The sequence below is a fragment of the Macaca fascicularis genome, chromosome 14 (genome assembly GCF_037993035.2).
Source record: "Macaca fascicularis isolate 582-1 chromosome 14, T2T-MFA8v1.1".
Taxonomy (NCBI): domain Eukaryota; kingdom Metazoa; phylum Chordata; class Mammalia; order Primates; family Cercopithecidae; genus Macaca; species Macaca fascicularis.
The window spans coordinates 8,287,871-8,307,584 of record NC_088388.1 but is presented as its reverse complement, the minus strand read 5'-3'; the positions used below and the strand labels follow the sequence as shown (position 1 = coordinate 8,307,584).

At 43.1% G+C, this 19,714-nt stretch overlaps 1 protein-coding gene across 3 annotated transcripts in view; it reads left to right on the top strand.

The window, feature by feature from the left end:
* Nucleotides 1-19,714, top strand: part of PACS1 (phosphofurin acidic cluster sorting protein 1) — a 174,679-nt gene that overhangs the window by 16,028 nt on the left and 138,937 nt on the right. The window contains exon 1 of one of the 3 annotated variants that reach the window (XM_045370574.3): nucleotides 12,784-13,145. The exons of the other annotated variants lie outside the window; for them this stretch is intronic. The gene's annotated coding sequence lies outside the window, so the exon portion shown is untranslated. Of the gene's footprint in view, nucleotides 1-12,783; nucleotides 13,146-19,714 lie in introns of those variants that run through there. 3 annotated transcript variants of the gene reach the window in all.

Genomic DNA, 19,714 nt, shown 5'->3' with positions numbered 1-19,714 from the left:
AAATTTCTTGGAAATGTACTAGGTGATAGAATAACCCATAGGTTGGCACCTGATTGTTTTAAAAACCTGGATGAGTTCTTCTTATGCTTCAGGCCACAGTGATGCTGTGGGAATGGCTGAGTCTCAATATCCCTGAATTGCTCTGCTGTTGTGTTTGCTGTCTGGTGTCCCCTCTGCAATCCTTATTTATTTGATGGTTTCCAAAGAGGGAGATTGCAGAAGCCATTAATAACTGTAGCCCCATAGCCTTTGTCACTAGCCCAGTGAAATAGAAAAGTCCAAAACATCATGTTTTTTCTTTTTTAATATTTTTTTCTTTTCTAATGTAACTAAGAGTTTTTTCTTTTTTAAATGACTGGTTTGCTATATCAGACAGCCTGTCTGCACTTCCTAGGAGCTGCTCTGTAAGGAGGAATCCTGCTGCAGAATGATCTAATTTGTATAATCTTGAAGGTGGAGCTATTTTTGAAAGAGAACAGAAAAATAATGGAGCCTTTTGCTCAAGATTGCCAAACTGAATCTTACTGTTTTATAAAGGCAAAGGACTCAGAGTTTGCAGTTTGAACTCCTCTTTCCTCTCGTTGTACTCATTATGTCTACATCAAATTTATGATAGATATACTTAGATAATTACTCTTGAAAATGACAGGTGGGTTTTCATTTGTTTCTTTCGCTTATTCTTTTACATTTTAGATAAGTGTATTATTCAACTTGTAAATCACAAGTTGATGAGGTGAGTAGTATAAAAGAACAGTTACCAAGTTTAGGAATTAGAATTCTCTTTACAGTTCTTAACAATAGACTGATGGTTTGTAACTAGTTCTCAACCTTGTCATACCTTATGACTCCCTTTAATATCCTGAAATAAAATTCCCAGATAAAATCTACTGACCTGTCTACAAAGTCTTAACTGTAATATGAAAGAAAAATAAAAGGAACAGTATGGTAATAAAACATTATGGCAATAAAATATGTATTTCTGTGTAAATTCTCAGAAGACAAATGTAAATGCTCACAGCACATTGGAAGCCGGAGCCATCAGGTGCTTGCGGGTACACATGGCTTTATCTGTGTGAATATGACACCTATAAATAGAGGCCAGTACAGGTGTGTTGTGTTGGTGACTCAGATATGTAGCAATGCCATTGGCGATATGATTTTCTAAAATGGTGAATAAATCTGCATAAAGTTCTACACAAAACAAAGTATAATCTTTCCCTTATTTACATAGTAGTTGCATTCCTGGAAAATTTAGTGTATATTTAGTGGTGAAAAAATGCTTATGATTTCTTTGTAAGATCTCTTTCTTTTTTTTTTTTTTTGAGACGGAGTCTGGCTCTGTCGCCCAGGCTGGAGTGCAGTGGCCGGATCTCAGCTCACTGCAAGCTCCGCCTCCCGGGTTCACGCCATTCTCCTGCCTCAGCCTCCCGAGTAGCTGGGACTACAGGCGCCCGCCACCTCGCCCGGCTAGTTTTTTTTTGTATTTTTTAGTAGAGACGGGGTTTCACCGTGTTAGCCAGGATGGTCTCGATCTCCTGACCTCGTGATCCACCCGTCTCGGCCTCCCAAAGTGCTGGGATTACAGGCTTGGGCCACCGCGCCCGGCTGTAAGATCTCTTTAGGTCTAGCCTGAGATAGTTATAAACTGCTTTTTACTTAGATGCTGTGTCTGGCAGGGCCAAAGGCCGATTTGTTATGAACCTGATGAAGCTTAAGTGTTAGGGCCCTGTACATGCACAGGCTACTTCCAGGGCCCTGTACCTAATTAGAAAAACAAAAGCAAAAACACCTTTTTTCTTTTCCCTCTCACTCTGTCTTACTCTGTCTGCCAGGCTGGAGTGTAGTGGTACGATCTCAGCTCATGGCAACTTCCACCTCCCAGGCTCAAGTGATTCTCATGCCCCAGCCTCCTGAGTAGCTGGGATTACAGGCACACACCACCATGCCTGGCCAATGTTTTCATTTTTTTTTGTAGAAACGGGGTTTCACCAGGTTGGCCAGGCTGATCTCGTATTCCTGACCTCAAGTGATCCACCCGCCTCTGCCCCCACAGTGCTGGGATTTCAGGCATGGGGCCAGGCCAAAACACCTTTTGAGCACATGTTTTCAGGGCCTTCTGAGGCTGTGTCATGGAAATAACATGGGACATGTTTGAAATGTCATGTACACTCAGAAAAGGACATATATAATAAGCACAACTTGATAAATTTTCATAAACTGGACATATATAACCAGCACTCACATCAAGAAACAACATTATCAATTCCCCAGAACATTACCATGTCGCCTTCTAATACCACACCTCCCACTCCGCCAATGATAACTCATTTCCTAATTTCCAACAGCATGCATTAGTTTTGCCTGCTTTTGTACTTCACACAGTGGATGAAGTACAAAAGAACACTTGTTTTTTTTGTTTGTTTGTTTGTTTTTGAGACAGAGTCTTGCTCTGTCTCCCAGGCTGGAGTGCAGTGGCATGATCTTGGCTCACTGCAGCCTCCGTCTCCCAGGTTCAAGTGGTTCTCCTGACTCAGCATTCCCGTGTAGCTGGGATTACAGGCATGCGCCACCATGCCCCGCTAATTTTTTGTATTTTTAATAGAGGAAGGGTTTCACCATGTTGGCCAGGCTGGTCTTGAATGCCTAACCTCAGGTGATCGATCCACCTGCCTTGGCCTCCCACAGTGCTGGGATTACAAGCGTGAGCCACCGCGCTCAGCTAGGAACACTTGTATCTAACTTCTGCTGCTCAACATTATGTTTATGTGATGCATCCACCTTGTTGCAGGGAGTTTTAGTGAGTGTAATCTTATTGCTGTGTAGTACTATATTCCAGGGTGTGAGTATATCGCAGTTTGTGTAACCAGTCTGCTGTTGATGGCCATATGGGAGATTTCCAGTTTGGGCTATGCTGAATAGTGCTACTGTGGGCATTCTTGCACATGTCTGTTGGTAGACCAGAGCACTCGTTTCTCGAGTATATACCTGGGACTCAAATTGCCAGGTTGTTGGTTATATGGACAGTATATTCAGCTGAGCAATATATGAAAGTTGCTGTTGCTGTACATCTCCACCAACAATTGTTTTTTTGCCTTTTTCAAGGCAAAGAATCGGGCTGGAGTAAAATGGTTTCTCCTATGGCTTTAATTTGCATTTCCCCAATGATGTTGAGCACCTTTTCATGTATTTGTTGGCCATGTGGGTATCCTCTTTTATGAATTGTCTGTTCAGGTCGGTTGCGCATTTATCTATTTTGGTTGTCTCTCTGTTTCTTATTTACCTTCAGGAGTTCTTTTTCTCAAAAATATCTTCTCATACTCTGTGGGTTCCTTTTTTACTCTTTATATTTATTTATTTATTTTTATGACATGATATCATCAAGCAACCTTTTTACTCTTTTAATGGTTTTTTTGATGAACAGAAATTCTTAATCTTATAATTCAATTTATCAGTTTTTTCCTTTGTTTAATACTTTTTATTTTCTGTTTAAGAAATCTTTGCCTACTCTAGGATCATGAAGATGTCCTCTAATGTTTTCTTCTGAAACTTTTATTGTTTGCTTTCCACATTGAGGGTTCCAGTCCATCTGAAATTGATGTTGTATGTGTTGTGAGGTATGGGTTAAGGCACATTTCCCCTGATATGGATACTCAACTCTGTACCATTTATTTATAAGGTCATCCTTTCCCCACTGCACCATATTGTCACTTTGATCATAAGTCCCGTGACATTTTACGTGTGGTTCTAATTTTAGGCTTTCTATTCTGTACCATTGGTCAGTCTGTCCATCCTTGCATCAGTGCCGCCCTGTCTCAGTGACTGTATCTTTATGATAGGCCTGTTACGTTAGTGTGTCTTCCCGCTTTGTGCTTTTTCATAATTGCCTTAAGGTAGTGTTTGCCTTTTGCATTTCTTAGAAATTTTAGAATCAGCTTTTCAGTCTCCTTAAAAACTTCTCTTGGGGGAGAAATTTTATTCAGGATTACATTGATCTGTGGATTGATTTGCAGAGAATTGAAATCTTTAAAATTGAATCTTTTGATTCGTAGACATATGTCCCTTTATTTAGGTCATGGTTTTGCATATTTTAGCATAGAAGTATTCTGCACCTTTCTTTAGATGTATTCTTATATATTTGATATTTTTAAACCTTAAAGCTAATTTTGTAATTGTAATTTTGTATGCTTTTTCTTACAGAGGATTCTTTTATAAGCTGTAGGGCCTACAAAACCTTGTTCTGTCCCTGGGCGGAATGTTTTCACTTACATGAATGTTGAAAATCATGTGGGAAGCTAGTCATTTCTTAATTGTGCAGGACTTGAAGGTTCCCACAACTGTGGGTTGTAGGATGTTTGGCATTCTTATTTTTCCCACCACGGAATGTCAGTGAATTCTCAATCATTGTGACAACTCCAGAGGCATTACCACCACGATCATTCTTTTGAGACTCAATTGTTAAAGACATTTTGCTCTTATTATGACAGTTGTTATAGTCCATAAATGTAAGCATGCTTGAATGCCCAAGTGTGTGTGATTTTTTTTGCTTGTTTGTTTTAGGAAGAGACCTAAAATAAGTCAACAGTTTCAAGTGTTGCCATTTATTAATACAACCCAGACTTTAAAAATTAGCAAATGGTTAATCTTCACAGACTTCTGTTTACAAGCTTCCTGGTAGAATGTATTGAATACTGGACTTGGAACCAGAATAATTAAATCCTTCTTTTAACAATTAGAAACTCTGATTTGGGGTCCATGACCTTTTGAGCTTCAGTCTCCTCCTCGAAATAGAAATAAATAAAAATAACTGTCTAGCTGACTACTCAGAGTTCTTGGGATGAACAGACTAGACGACTTATAAATGCTTTGTATCTCCGAGCACTATAGAAATGCCATTGGTGGCCAGGCGCAGTGGCTCACACCTGTAATCCTAGCACTTTGGGACGCCAAGGCGGGCGGATCACAAGGTCAGGAGATTGAGATCATCCTGGCTAACACGGTGAAACCCCATCTCTACTAAAAATACAAAAAGTTAGCCGGGCGTGGTGGTGGGCGCCTGTAGTCCCAGCTACTCGGGAGGCTGAGGCAGGAGAATGGTGTGAACCCGGGAGGTGGAGCTTGCAGTGATCTGAGATCGTGCCACTGCACTCCAGCCTGGGCGACAGAGCGAGATTCCGTCTCAAAAAAAAAAAAAAAAAGGCCGGGCACGGTGGCTCAAACCTGTAATCCCAGCACTTTGGGAGGCCGAGACGGGCGGATCATGAGGTCAGGAGATCGAGACCATCCTGGCTAACATGGTGAAATCCCGTCTCTACTAAAAACAAACAAACAAACAAACAAAAAACTAGCCGGGCGAGGTGGCGGGCACCTGTAGTCCCAGCTACTCGGGAGGCTGAGGCAGGAGAATGGTGTAAACCCGGGAGGCGGAGCTTGCAGTGAGCTGAGATCGCGCCACTGCACTCCAGCCTGGGCGACACAGCGAGACTCCGTCTTAAAAAAAAAAAAAAAAAAATGCCATTGGTATAAATTCATGTATTTGTTATATTTGTTAACTCTTCTTTGCTAGGACTGTGGGCATAATTACCAAGAGGAAACCTTCTAAATAGTTTGGATTCACCCAGTTTGGGGTTCTTTGAGCATGGACGCTTTAGCCATAACTTACAGAAAGTGGCTTTTCTTTTCTTTTTTTCCTCCTCTCCTCTTGTCTCCTCTTCTTTCCTTTTTTTTTTTTTTTTTTTTTTTTGAGATAGGGTCTTGCTCTGTTGCCCATGCTGGAGTGCAGTGGCATGATCTTAGCTCACTGCAGCCTGAACCTCCCAGACCCAAGCAATCCTCCCATTTCGGCCTTGGAAGTAGCTGGGACTACAGGCCCATGCCACCACACCCAGCTAATTTTGTTTGTTTTTTGTAGAGACAAGGTCCCACTGTTGCCTAGGCTGGTGAACTCCTGGACTCAAGCGATCTTCCTGCTTCAGCCTCCCAAAGTACTGGGATTACAGGCATCAGCCACCGCACCTGGCCTAAAAGTAGCATCTGTTTTCTAAAATTGTGTGTATATAGGAAGGCAACAAGAGCGCTGGTCTGTTGGGATTCCTATGTCTTAATTCTGGTTTCGTAAATGAAAGTAGGCAAACCACTCACTTTCCAGTTCCTTCGTTGTCTTACTGCTTAGAAATGCTCTGAGGAGAAAGAATCACTAAACAGTTTGATGTTCCTCAGTGAAAGGTACCAGATGAATATAGGTGATACATTATTATAATTAAATTTTTTTTCATATAAATTCACGATAACCCTGACTTTCCAGCCAATGGATTGAGAAATCCTTGGCCTGTTAGTGGATAAAAAGATAATGAGAACTTGGAATGTAAGTTGTGAAGGAGAAGGATACAGTTTTTACAATTTTAATATGGAATTTCAGTATGATTTCTCTACCCCAGTAAATCTTAGTCTCTTTAATTAGCATTACATTTAGCATGCAGATTCTTATGAAAAGCAAATGCTCCTTTTAATTGTGTTTTTGTTTCATTTGAAGTTTCAGCATTTGATTGCTTTCCTCCCTGGTTTGTTTTATTTATTTATTTTTTGAGACAGAGTCTCACTCTGTCGCCTAGGCTGGAGTGCAGTGGTGGATCTCAGATCACTGCAACCTCTGCCTCCCGACTTCAAGTGATTCTCAGGCCTCAGCCTCCCAAGTCTCTAGGATTACAGGTGTGTGCCACCACACCAAGCTAATTTTTGTATTTTTAGTAGAGACGGGGTTTCACCATGTTGTCCAGGCTGGTCTTAAACTCCTGAGTGTAAGCAATCCACCCATCTCAGCCTTCCAAAGTGCTAGGATTATAGGTGTGAGCCACCACGCCCAGCCTGGTTTTATTTTTTGGTAGTCCAAATTCCCTGGTAGGTTTTTTTCTTGTTGTTGTTTTGAGACAGAGACTTACTCTGTTGCCCAGTCTGGAGTACAGTGATGTGATCTCCGCTCACTGCAGACTCAACCTCCCAGGTTCAAGTGATTCTCCTGCCTTAGCCTCCCAAGTAGCAGGGGTTACAGGCACACGCTACCACGCCTGGCTAATTTTTGTATTTTTAGTAGAGACGGAGTTTCACCATGTTGGCCAGGCTGGTCTCAAATTCCTGACTTCAAATGATCCACCTGCCTCGGCCTCCCAAAGTGCTGGGATTACAGGCGTGAGCCACCACACCCGGCCTCATTATTGCTTTTGTTTTTAATCAAAGTTATACATATATTTTAGAGAGTCAAGTAGTTCTACAAGACTTATTTAGAAAACAATCTTTAGGTATATCTGGTGAATTCCAGCTGTCGAAGACTCTTTGGCTTTTCCATCAGCACCCTCATTTTCCCAATAAGTTTTTTTTTTTTTTTTTTTTTTTGAGACGGAGTCTCGCTCTGTCGCCCAGACTGGAGTGCAGTGGCGTGATCTCGGCTCACTGCAAGCTCCGCCTCCCGGGTTCACGCCATTCTCCTGCCTCAGCCTCCGGAGTAGCTGGGACTACAGGCGCCCGCCACCAGGCCCGATTAATTTCTTTTTCCTTTTTCTTTTTTTGTATTTTTAGTAGAGACGGGGTTTCACCGTGTTAGCCAGGATGGTCTCGATCTCCTGACCTCGTGATCTGCCCGCCTCGGCCTCCCAAAGTGCTGGGATTACAGGCTTGAGCCACCGCGCCCGGCCCCCAATAAGTTTGTAATTTCTTTTTTTTCTTTTAATTTTTGAGACAGAGTCTCACTCTGTTGACCAGGCTGGAATGCAATGGTGTGATCTCAGTTCACTGCAACCTCCACCTCCCGGGTTCAAGGAATTCTTCTGCCTCAGCCTTCCAAGTAACTGGGATTACAGGCATGCTCCACCATGCTCAGCTAATTTTATTTATTTATTTATTTATTTATTTATTTATTTTTGAGATGGAGTCTCGCTCTGTCGCCCAGGCTGGAGTGCAGTGGCGCGATCTCGGCTCACTGCAAGCTCCGCCTCCCGGGTTCACGCCATTCTCCTGCCTCAGCCTCCCGAGTAGCTGGGACTACAGGCGCTCACAACCGCGCCCGGCTAATTTTTTTGTATTTTTAGTAGAGACGGGGTTTCACCGTGGTCTCGATCTCCTGACCTTGTGATCCGCCCGCCTCGGCCTCCCAAAGTGCTGGGATTACAGGCGTGAGCCACCGCGCCCGGCCAATTTTTTTTTTTATTTTTAGTAGAGACGACATTTCGCCATGTTGCCCAGTCTGGTCTTAACTCCTGACCTCAAGTGAGCCACCACGCCTGGTTTTCTTTTTTTCTTTTCTTTTCTTTTCTTTTTTTTTTTTTTTTTTTTTGAGATAAAGTGTTTCACTGTGTCACCAAGGCTGGAGTGCAGTGATGCAATCATGGCTCACTGCAGCCTTAACTTCCCAAGCTCAAGTGATCCACCCGCCTCAGCCTCCACAAGTGCTGGGATTAGAGGCGTGAGCCACTGCACCCAGCGCGTAGTTCTTTCTTTTTTGTTTCCAAGTATTTCATTGAAACGTGATATAATTTGCATATCCATTCTCCTGTTGATGGACATATAGGTTCTTTACAGCTTTTGGCTTTTATGAATAAAGTTGCTATGAACTTTTTTTTTTTTTTTTTTTGAGACAGGAGTTTCACTCTTGTGCCCAGGCTGGAGTGCAATGACGTGATCTGGGCTCACTGCAACCTCTGCCTCCTGGGTTCAAGCAATTCTCCTGCCTCAGCCTCCCTACTAGCTGGGATTACAGGCATGCGCCACCAGGCCCGGCTAATTTTTTGTATTTTTAGTAGAGATGGGGTTTCTCCATGTTGGTCAGGCTGGTCTCGAACTCCCGACCTCAGGTGATCTGCCCGCCTTGGCCTCCCAAAGTGCTGGGATTACAGGCCTGAGCCGTTGTGCCCAGCCGCTATGAACAGTCTTATACAAGTGTTTTTACAAACATACATTTTCATTTCTCTCTCTCTCTCTTTTTTTTTTTTTAATGTAGAGGCAGTCTCGCTTTGTTGCCCATGCCGGTTTTGAACTCCTGGCTTCAGGCAGTCCTCTTGCCTCACACTCCCAAAGTGCTGGGATTACAGGCATGAGCCACCACGCCCAGCCCCATTTTCATTTCTTTGAGGGTACATGTGTTGGAGTGGAATGGTGTGTCTTAGAGTAGGTGTATGTTTAACTTTGTAAGACACTGTCAATTTTTCAAAGCGATTGTATCAGTTTACATTCCCACTAACTGAGGCAGACAGATTGTGAAGTGGCCCCCATGATCCCTGTCTCCTGGTATTTATGGCCTGGTAGTCCTGTGCCCTTGGGTGCAGGTGGGACCTATGATTGACTCCTCACTAATAGAATATGGCAGAGGTGACAGGACGTGTGTGGTCATGCATACCTGATTATTCCAAGTCAGACTGTAATGCTCATCTTGTGAGGAGACTCTCTCCCTTGCTGGCTTTGGTGCTGTGTTGTGAGCTGCCCATGGAGAGGGCCGTGTGGCAGGGAGCTCAGGGCGGCTTCAGACCCACAGCCAGCAAGAGGCTGTGACCCTCAGTCCAGCAGCCCACAAGGAACCGAGTGTTGCCAACAACCATGTGTGCTCGGAAACAGATCCTGTCCCACTCAGTTCTCAGATGAGACCATAGTCTCAGCCAACACCTTGATGGCACCTTATAGAGGACCCAGCTAAGCTGTACCTGGGCTTTTGACTTACGGAACCTGTGAGATAATAAAAATTCATTAGTTTAAGCTGCTGCTAAGCTTTTGCTAGTATTGTTATGCTACAGTAGATAACTAATACTAGCAATATAGTTCCTGTTGCCCTATATCTCCACTGACATTTAGTGCCTGTCTTGTAAATTTTAGTCATGTTAGTGGGCATGAAATGGAAACTCTGAGGCTTTAATTTGCATTTCCCTAATGGCATTGATTACCTGCTAATTGGACATTTGGATACCTTCTTTTGCAAAGTATTTGTTCAAGTCTTTTTCCTGTTTTAAGAATTGGTAGGCCAGGCATGGTGGTTCACACCTGTAATCCCAGCACTTTGGGAGGCCAAGGTGGGCGGATCGCCTGAGCTCAGGAGTTGGAGACCACACTGGCAACGTGGTGAAACTTCGTCTCTACTAAGATGCAAAAAATTAGTCAGGCATGGTGGTGGGCACCTGTAGTCCCAGCTACTCAGGAGGCTAAGGCACAAGAATTGCTTGAGCTAAGGAGATGGAAGTTTCAGTGAGCCCAGATCATGCCACCGCACTCCAGCTTGGACTACAGAGTGAGATTCTGTCTCAATAATAATGATAATAATAATTGGTATTTTTAAAATAATTTATTTGTAGAAGTTCTTTATATATGACAGGTTAAATTCTTTATCAGATATATGTGTGTGTGTGTCTGCACGAATGTGTGTTGTATGTTTGTGTGTGTATCTGATAGAGTTTTCTTCTAGTCTGTGATGGCGAGGAACTTGCACATTCCTCTTACCTCATGCAGATTTCCAAACTGTTCACATTTTACTGCATGTACTCTGTAGTGCTATTTCTCTCTCTAAATCAGTTTTTTCTGGGTCATTTGAGACCATGTTATGCACATGCTATCCTAACACCCTTAAATATTTCAGTGTTTTATTTTCCCCTAGTTAAGGGCACTCCCAAATAACTACTACGTACTCCTTTAAGTCAGGCAATTTGCAGTGATAAAACCCTATTGTCCAATCCATTAATCCCATTCACATTTTGCTGCCCCAACTATGTCTCATTTCTGTTTCGTCCCAGGATCCCAGGGAGGAGTGTGCATTGCACCTAGCTGTCCGTGTCTCTTCACACCCTCCAGTCTGGGATCATCCCTTTGTCATCCCGGTCATTCTTGTCCCCAACCGTTAGATGCTCTGTAGGATGATTGGCAAGGTGGATCTTGTAGTATTTCCTTATGACCAAATTCAGGTCATGATTTTTTGACAAAAGTATCACAAAAATGATGCTGTAATAGTCTCAGCACATCACATCAAGGGGCACGTTCTGTTAACCAGCCCTGTTCCTCTGTTGTTGGCCCTCATCACCTGCTCGTGTTGGTGTCTGCCAGGTATCTCTGTTTTTCTTATTGTAATGCCATTGTTTTTCTTTTCTTTTATTTCCTTTTCCTTTTCTTTTTTCCCTTTTCCCTTCCCTTTTCGATGGAGTCTCACTGTAGCCCAAGCTGGAGTGCAGTGGCACAATCTTGGCTCACTGCAGCCTCCGCCTCCAAGGCTCAAACAGTTCTGTCTCAGTCTCCCAAGTAGCTGGTACTACAGGCGCATGCCACCACACCTGGCTAATTTATTTTTAATTTTTTAACTTTTATTTTATTATTTTTTTGAGATGGAGTGTTGCTCTGTCGCCCAGGCATCAGTGCAGTGGCACGATCTCCGGTCACTGCAAGCTCTACCTCCCAGGTTCACGCCATTCTCCTGCCTCAGCCTTCCGAGTAGCTGGGACTACAGGCGCCTGCCAGCACGCCTGGCTTATTTTTTTTGTATTTTTTAGTAGAGATGGAGTTTCGCTGTGTTCGCCAGGATGGTCTCTATCTCTTGACCTTGTGATCCACCCTCCTCGGCCTCCCAAAGTGCTGGGATTACAGACGTGAGCCACCGTGCCCAGCCTATCACTTTCTATACATTTATCTCTTTTTTCGCAGGGGGTTGGGTTTGAGGGCAGGATCTGGCTCTGTCACCTAGGTTGGAGTACAGTGGTTCAATATCAGCTTACTGCAACTTCTGCCTCCTGGGCCCAAGTCATCCTCCCACCTCAGCCTCCTGAGTAGCTGGGACCACAGACATGTGCCACCACACCCAGCTAATTTTTGTATTTATTGTAGAGTTGGGATTTTGCCATGTTATGCAGGCTGGTCTTGAACTCCTGAGCTCAAGTGGTCCACCCACCTTGGCCTCCCAAAATGCTGGGATTATAGGCATGAGCCACCATGCCTGGCTTATATCTATTTTTTTTTTTTTTTGAGATGGAGTTTCGCTCTTGTTGCCCAGGTCCTGAAGTGCAATGACGCAATGTTGGTTCATCGCAGCCTTGGCTCACTGCAACCTCGGCTCACTGCAACCTCTGCCTCCTGGGTTCAAGCAATTCTCCTGCCTCAGGCCCCCGAGCAGCTGGGTTTACAGGCATCTGCCACCATACCTGGCTAATTTTGTAGTTTTAGTAGAATTGGGGTCTCGCCATGTTGGTCAGGCTGGTCTCGAACTCCTGACCTCAGGTGATCCGCCCACCTCGGCCTCCCAGAGTGCTGGGATTACAGGCGTGGGCAATCACGCCTGCCTTTTTCTTTATATAGCTTAAAAACCATGTATTCAGACTGATCTCTTAAGTTCCAGTGTAACATTTTAAGATTCTCTCCAGCTTAAGCCCTTTGCATGTTTGTAAGTACCTCTTCCAAGAGTGAGAAACCTGGCTTTCGCTATCCTCAGTATATTTACTTATTTACTCCTTGTAACTGGTCTTCCAACGACCCTGACCTTGTCTTCTGTCTGCCACATCTGTACATTGCCCTCACACCCCCGCCCCAGCACCCTGTGTCATTGAGCACTAGTAGGTGGAAGCAGGAAAACAGACATGTGTAAACTTCGTAACAGTGACTCATAAGACAATAGAGGTGGAAAGCAAGAAGCCGATTTACTCTGCAAAATCATTAGTATTTGTTCCATTATCTACTGTTGTGTAAAAAAGTCTCTCCAAAACTTATCACTTAAAATAAGGGCAGAACTATTTTGCATACAAACTGCACTTTGGGCAGAGCTCAGCAATAATACTCAGTTCTCTCTGCAGCACTCAAGTGAGGTGGGCTGATTCAAAGTCGGAGCGTCTGGGGGCGGAGGCTAGAATCTTGTGCAGGCTCCCTCACCCAAGTGATGTCTGGCGGTTGATGCCAGCTATTAGCTGGGACCTCCATGAGAACTGTGGCTGGAACACCTGTAATGGCCTTTCCACATGGCTGCTTGGCTTCCTCACAGTACAGTGGCTGGGTTCCAAGGGCAGGCATCACACAAGCAAGAGCAAGCCAGTGGAAGCCTCAGTGCCTGGCCCCCTGCAGCCTGGAGAGTCACGCGGCCTCATTTCTACTGCATTCTACTGGTTAGAAGGAAGTCACTAAAGCCAGCCGTATTCAGGGGGAAGGTAATTTGTTTCCACTTTTTCATGAGAGGACTGTCAAAGAATTTATAGATATGTTTTAAGACTGGCACAGAATTTTAAAATACACTATTTTCTGGAAGAATGGAAGATTCATTTGTACAGTTGCATTTGTTCAGTATTTTTAATTCATTTTGTTTAAAAGTTTTAAACACTTACATCTACATAGGTATGCTTGCCCCATTTCCCTTTCTCTTCACTTTCTCTTTTTGCAGAACCCTCCTGCCAGCTAACTCATGCATGCATCCGTTCATGCTTTTCTTCATTCTTGTGTGATATAGAAATGTATATACACATACATACAGTGGGTTGGGAATATTGTTTTTAAAAAATAGAATCACAAACTAATTTTTGCATCTTGTTTTTCTGAACACCTTAGAGAAATCCCTGTGAATCAAGAGGTTTCATTCTAATTTGTTCTTTTTAGATGCTGCACATACTCTTGTTTTCTGATTTGGTTATTTGATCATGAGGGGATAGGATACTCGACTCAGGGAACAGGAATAGAGAGAGACAGGCTTCACAGAAAGGGTAGTCAGGAATGAGAAAGAAGAGGAGTACTTGGTATTCCTGGGGTCTTCAACCTGATGTGTCATTGAAGCGGGTGGGAAGTTGGGAAAATGGCGGTGGGGAGGTGTGTTGGTTGGTTTCAGTGGGGAAATGAGTATTTTTTTATATGCACTAAAATTACCTACCAGACAGTTGAATACATAGGAGCAGGGCGTGAGTCTAAGGATAGGACTGGAGTTGACAGACAAAGCTATAAATGGAGACGGTTACTGGGGGGAGAGCTGTGTCTCGCTTAGCATCACTTGCTGTTAGTGGTGGGCCCAGACAGCGACTGAAATATTTTCATTCCAGACCAGGGTCCAGTGTATTTATACTTGATACATTAAATTCTGATCTTTAAAAAGCTGTCAGTTTTTTAGAAGGAGAGTTTTTATTTTCATTTTATATGGTGTGGGCTGAAGAAATCTTTTGCTAAATATAACAATGTGAGTTTGCTAGTCTTTCTGAGGCATTGAAGGCATTTAAAATTTGAAACCAGAGCTACCTGGTGGGAACATCCTTGATCTCTTCTCCAAATCAAACCAACCTAGGCCACGTGTAGTAATTAGTTCAGTTGAATGGCTGAAGAAGGATTTATTTGCCCCTTTTATGTTACAGAGGAGATCTGCAGTACAGCTCGAAAAGGGATACAGAATGAACAGGATAGACATGTGATTCTGACCCTGATAACCACTCTGCTTCCATCAGGTTTACAGTTATTATTATTATTTATTATTTATTTTTTATTTTTTATTTTGAGACGGGTCTCACTCTCTCAGCCAGGCTGGAGTGCAGTGGTGCAATCTCGGCTCACTGCAACCTCCGCCTCCCAGGTTCAAGTGATTCTCCTGCCTCAGCCTCCCAAGTAGCTGGGACTACAGGCACGTACCACCACGCCAGGCTAATTTTTCTATTTTTAGTAGAGAAGAGGTTTTACCATATTGACCAGGCTGGTCTGGGACTCCTGACCTCAAGTGATCTGTCTACCTTGGCCTCCTAAAATGCTGGGATTACAGGCCTGAGCCACTGTGCCCAGCCAAGTTTACTATTATTGTTATTAAAAATACTGATGGCCTTGCAATCAGTGTAAAATAATAATGTCATATTTTTAGGAATAAGAATATTGCTCTCTTCATGCCCACCGGCTGTAGGAAAATTGAGGGAAATGGTTATTTTCTCCTTGTAGGTTGGATTACTGAAGCTCAGAGTGAGATGACCTGTGAGTTTTATTTATTTTTATTTATTTTATTTATTTTTGAGACAGAATCTCACTCTGTGTGCCACGCTGGAGTGCAATGGCACCATCTAGTCTCACTGCAACCTCCACCTCCCAGGTTCAAGCCATTCTCCTGCCCCAGCTCCCCGAGTAGCTGGGATTAAAGGCGTGTGCCACCACACTGAGCTAATTTTTGTATTTTCAGTAGAGAATGGGTTTTACCATGTTGGCCAGGTCTGGAACTCCTGACCTCAAGTGATCCATCTACCTTGGCCTCTGAAAGTGCTGAGATTATAGGCATGAGCCACCAAGCTTGGCCAACTGTGAGTTTTATATAAATGGTACAGTTGAAATGATAAAAGTCCTTAAGATTTAATTTTGATTAGGGGAAGTGAGTGAAAGGTGCCTCTCTTGCTGGTTTTCCCTGTAGTCTGTTTGGTTTGGTCTTTTTTCAGATAAGTTCAATAGAACCGTGGGATGTCAATTATATGTAAAGTACATGGAGAAAGCTGCAAGGATGTGTGTGACTCAGGCCTGTCGTTAGAGAGCTCCCCATTTTGGTATGTACAGCTCACTGCAAGACAAAGCAGATGAAATAAGTAACAATTAGAGTTACATGTGAGGTAATTTAGGAGAAAAGGGCATTAGTTCCTTTAGAATCTGGCATTTGACCTGGAATTTTTGTTTTCAATTTTCTGTTTGGATTTTTTTTTTTTTTTTTTTTTGAGGCAGAATCTGGGGCTGGAGTGCGGTGGCATTATCTCAACTCACTGCAGCCTCCACCTCCCGGGTTCAAGTGTTCCTCCTACCTCAGCGTCCCTAGTAGCTGGGATTACAGGTGTGCGCCACCACGCCTGGCTGATTTTTGTATTTTTTTTTTAGTAGAGACAGGGTTTCGCCATGTTGGCGAGGCTGGTCTCAAACTCTTGACTTCAAGTAATCCACCTGCCTCAGCCTCCCAAAGTGCTGGGATTACAGGCATGAGCCACCATGCCCAGCTGGAATTTTTTTTAAATGTACAAAAATAGAGAAAGGTGTGTGATGAATCCCTATGTACTCATCACCCTGCTTTATTATCAGCTCAAGGGCAGTGCTGTTTTATGTGTGCCCCATTCCTTCTCCCTACTCCCGCCCCCAGGTGTTCTTGAAGCAAATCTCAGATGTCATCACATTTCTTTTGTAATAATTTCAATATGTATCTTCAAAAGATAGGGACACTTTAAAAAATACATAACCACAATACAATTATCTCTCCTAAAGTAATTAATAGTAAGTCCTTAATTTTATTTGATTTGCAGTCACTTTAGTTGGAATTTACAAAGAGAAGATTTTAGTAGATGGTGAATGGGAGGAAGGGAATTCAGATAGAGGGAATAACACATGCAAAATCAGGGACCATGTGTAAGTGAAAGGTAATAAAAGTCTGATTTAGGTCTGTGGCATTGGGCGGAAAGGAAATTACAAATATCAGTCGCAGCAGGGGTAAACTTAATGGAATTTTCCAGTCAAGGACAGCATGTGTATCTTCCTTCTATTGCTGGTTAATAGTAGTCATTTTGAACCACATAGAACAGGATTGACAGACTATAGTTTGTAGCCCAAATCCTGTTCTCAGTCTGTGTTTGTTAATAAAGTTTTACTGGAATCACACCCATTTGTTGATGTATTGTTGTGTATGACTGCTTTCATCCCACGGTGGGCAGAGTCAAGCAGTTGCAGCAGAGACTCTGACCTGTAAAGCCCCAGATACTTACTACTATCTGGCCCTTTATAGAAAGTTTGCCAACCTCTGATCTAGAAGAAACTGGGCCCTGGATTTAGTGCTTGCTCTCAGAGGAGTTGAGTAGAATGTATGGGTTAGAAACAACCATGTCTTTGTGATATATAGGGGTATACAGGAGTCAGAAACAGTAGATTTTGTTTTGCTCTGTCTTTATCATTCATTTTATAGCCTGTTAAAGTAAGTGTAAGAATCTCTCTGCCTGTTTATTATTTGATTTTATATTGTGAACGTAAGCTCTGTGAAGTCAGAGGTTTTTGTCTTTTCCTCACTACTCTATTGGCAGGGCCTGGATCAATGCCAGACATTTAGTAGGCATTCAGTAAGTAATTGTTGAATAAGTAAGCAAATATTTTAGTCTTTTTGCTTCTCTTCTGCATTATACACATTTGGAGTTTCTTGGGGAAACAAGGATGATGTATTTGTAGGTGGCAATTATGCTATTATGTAAATCTGCTATAATTTTTCCCCAAAGCTCAGAAAATTGTTTCATTAGTACAATGGAATATTAAGCAGCAGTTAAAACTAGTAATTATGGGCCAGGCGCGGTGGCTTACTCCTGTATCTTCAGCACTTTGGGAGGCCGAGGTGGGCGGATCACCTGAGGGGTAGGGAGTTTGAGATCAGCCTTACCAACTTGGAGAAACCCCGTTTCTACTAAAAATACAAAATTAGCCAGGCGTGGTGGTTCATGCCCATAATCCCAGCTATTCCAGAGGCTGAGGCAGGAGAATCGCTTGAACCCGGGAGGCGGAGGTTGCAGTGAGCTGAGATTGCACCATTGCACTCCAGCCTGGGCAACAAGAGCAAAACTCCGTTTCAAAACAAACAAACTAGTAATAATGATAACTATAGAAATGAGGAGAAATGTTTATGATAGGTCAAAATCTTATGCACACTGCCTCTCTAAAATATGAATGAATATGGACAAAGACTGGAAGATAATGTGAAAATGAAATCATTTTAAGACAGTGGAATTTTTGGTGATTTTTCTCTCCAAAATTTTCTTTAATACTATTGCTTACTCATCTTTTCAGTAATGATTTTAAGTATGTGTAAACTTTCCATGTCCTTCCCTGCACTATGTACAGAAATAGAACCTTTAATGTGGATCACAAATAACATAATCAGAAATTAGAGATGGTATTGAATCTCAGCACTGGAAGGAGAATAGGCTTTATGAGTAGATATTCCACTTTATCCTGAGATACACAGCTACAGTACACTTTCTAGGAGGAGTATGCCTATAAGCATCCTTGGTTGGAACTTGAATTGGGTTTACAAGCTTACATTTAGATAAAAGACTTTTTATTTGAGATGAAATCGGTACAGGCATGGTAGAAAGGAGTAGCCTGGGTGAGAATGTCTTATGTTTGGTTTTCTCAAAGCATCATTCCTCCTTTCCTCTTATTCTGGCTAGCTTTTCTACAGTGTCATATAAAGGCAGCATTTTCTAGTAGATGCAAGTCATTTGGAGGAGTCATTTGGTTTTCTTCTCATTTCACTTTCAGCCTGCCTTTAAAAATGTAGCTGAGGCCCACCGCTGTGGCTCACACCTGTAATCCCAGCACTTTGGGAGCCTGAGGTGGGAGGAGCGAATGAGCCCAGGAGTTCAAGACCAACCTGGGTGACAGAGGGAGAACCTACAAAAAATGAAAAATAAAAAATTTAAAAAATGGCCGAGTGCAGTGGCTCACGCCTGTAATTGCAGCACTTTGGGAGAGTGAGGTGGGCAGATCACTTGAGACCAGGAGTTCGAGACCAGCCTGGCCAACATGGTGAAACACGATCTCTACTAAAAATACAAAAATTAGCCAGGCGTGGTGACACATGCTTGTAATCCCAGCTACCTGGAAGGCTGAGACATGAGAATCACTTGAACCTGGAGAGGTTGCAATGAGCTGAGATCGTACTACTGCACTCCAGCCTGGGTGACAGAATGAGACTCCATCTCAAAAAATAAAAATAAATAAAAAAAATTAGCCAGGCGTAGTGGTGTGTGCCTGTTAATTCCAGCTACTGGGTGGAGGTGAAGAGGTAGGTTGAGGTGGGAGGATCGCTTGAGCCCAAGAGGTTGAGGCTGCAGTAAGCCAGGATCACACCACTGCACTGCAACCTGGATGACAAAGTAAGACCCTGTCTCAGAGAAAAAAAAAAAGGAGATAAATGTTGTCTTTGTACCTCAGTTTCTCCACATGCAAAACTTTGGTTCTTTATACCTTTCCCAAGGTTGTGTGGTGAGTTTGCTGCTAAATAGGTTTTTGTGTTTCTTCTACCAAACTACATTTCCAGGATATGTACAGTTGGTGTTCAAGCCATTGCCTCTGGGCTTCATGTGAGCATTCTTGCCCCAGGCAGGAATTCTGCAGCACAAAAGAAAATACTGAAGATTTTACCCTTTGAGAAGTGTACTCCATAAGGGAATATTACCTCCCAGGTTTAGCAGAGGGGAAGACAATGAAGTACCTGTTTTCATTTCATTCAAACACCATTCAGTGGTCTGTGAGTCTACATGAAATGACTCCCTGCGGACAGCACCCTTCCCCAGTCTGACCACCTACTACTTCCTCCCAGGTCACTCCCTTGCAGCCACGGAGGCTTCTTTGCTCTTTCCTGAAAATGTCAGTTATGATCTGCCTTGGTCTCTGTACTGCTTCTGCCACATAGAGTCATGGTTCGTTTTCACTCCTCCTCAAAGTGTTTGCTCATATGTCACTGTCCCAATGAGGCCTGTCCTGTGCTCCCCTCCCCCCACATTATTCCTGCTTCCCTTTCTCCATAGCACTTGTCAACTGCTAACACACTATATCCTTTTCCTGTATACTGTGCTGATTGTCCTTTACTGTCTCCCTGTTTCCAACTAGAATGAAAGCTCCATGAGGGCCATGATTTTTACTGATTTTGTTCACTGTTCTATCCCCAGTGGTTAGATTAGGGTCAGCCACATAGTAAGTGCTTGGTAAATATTTGTTGAATGAATGAAATGGCTGGGACACTGAGTTTCACTTT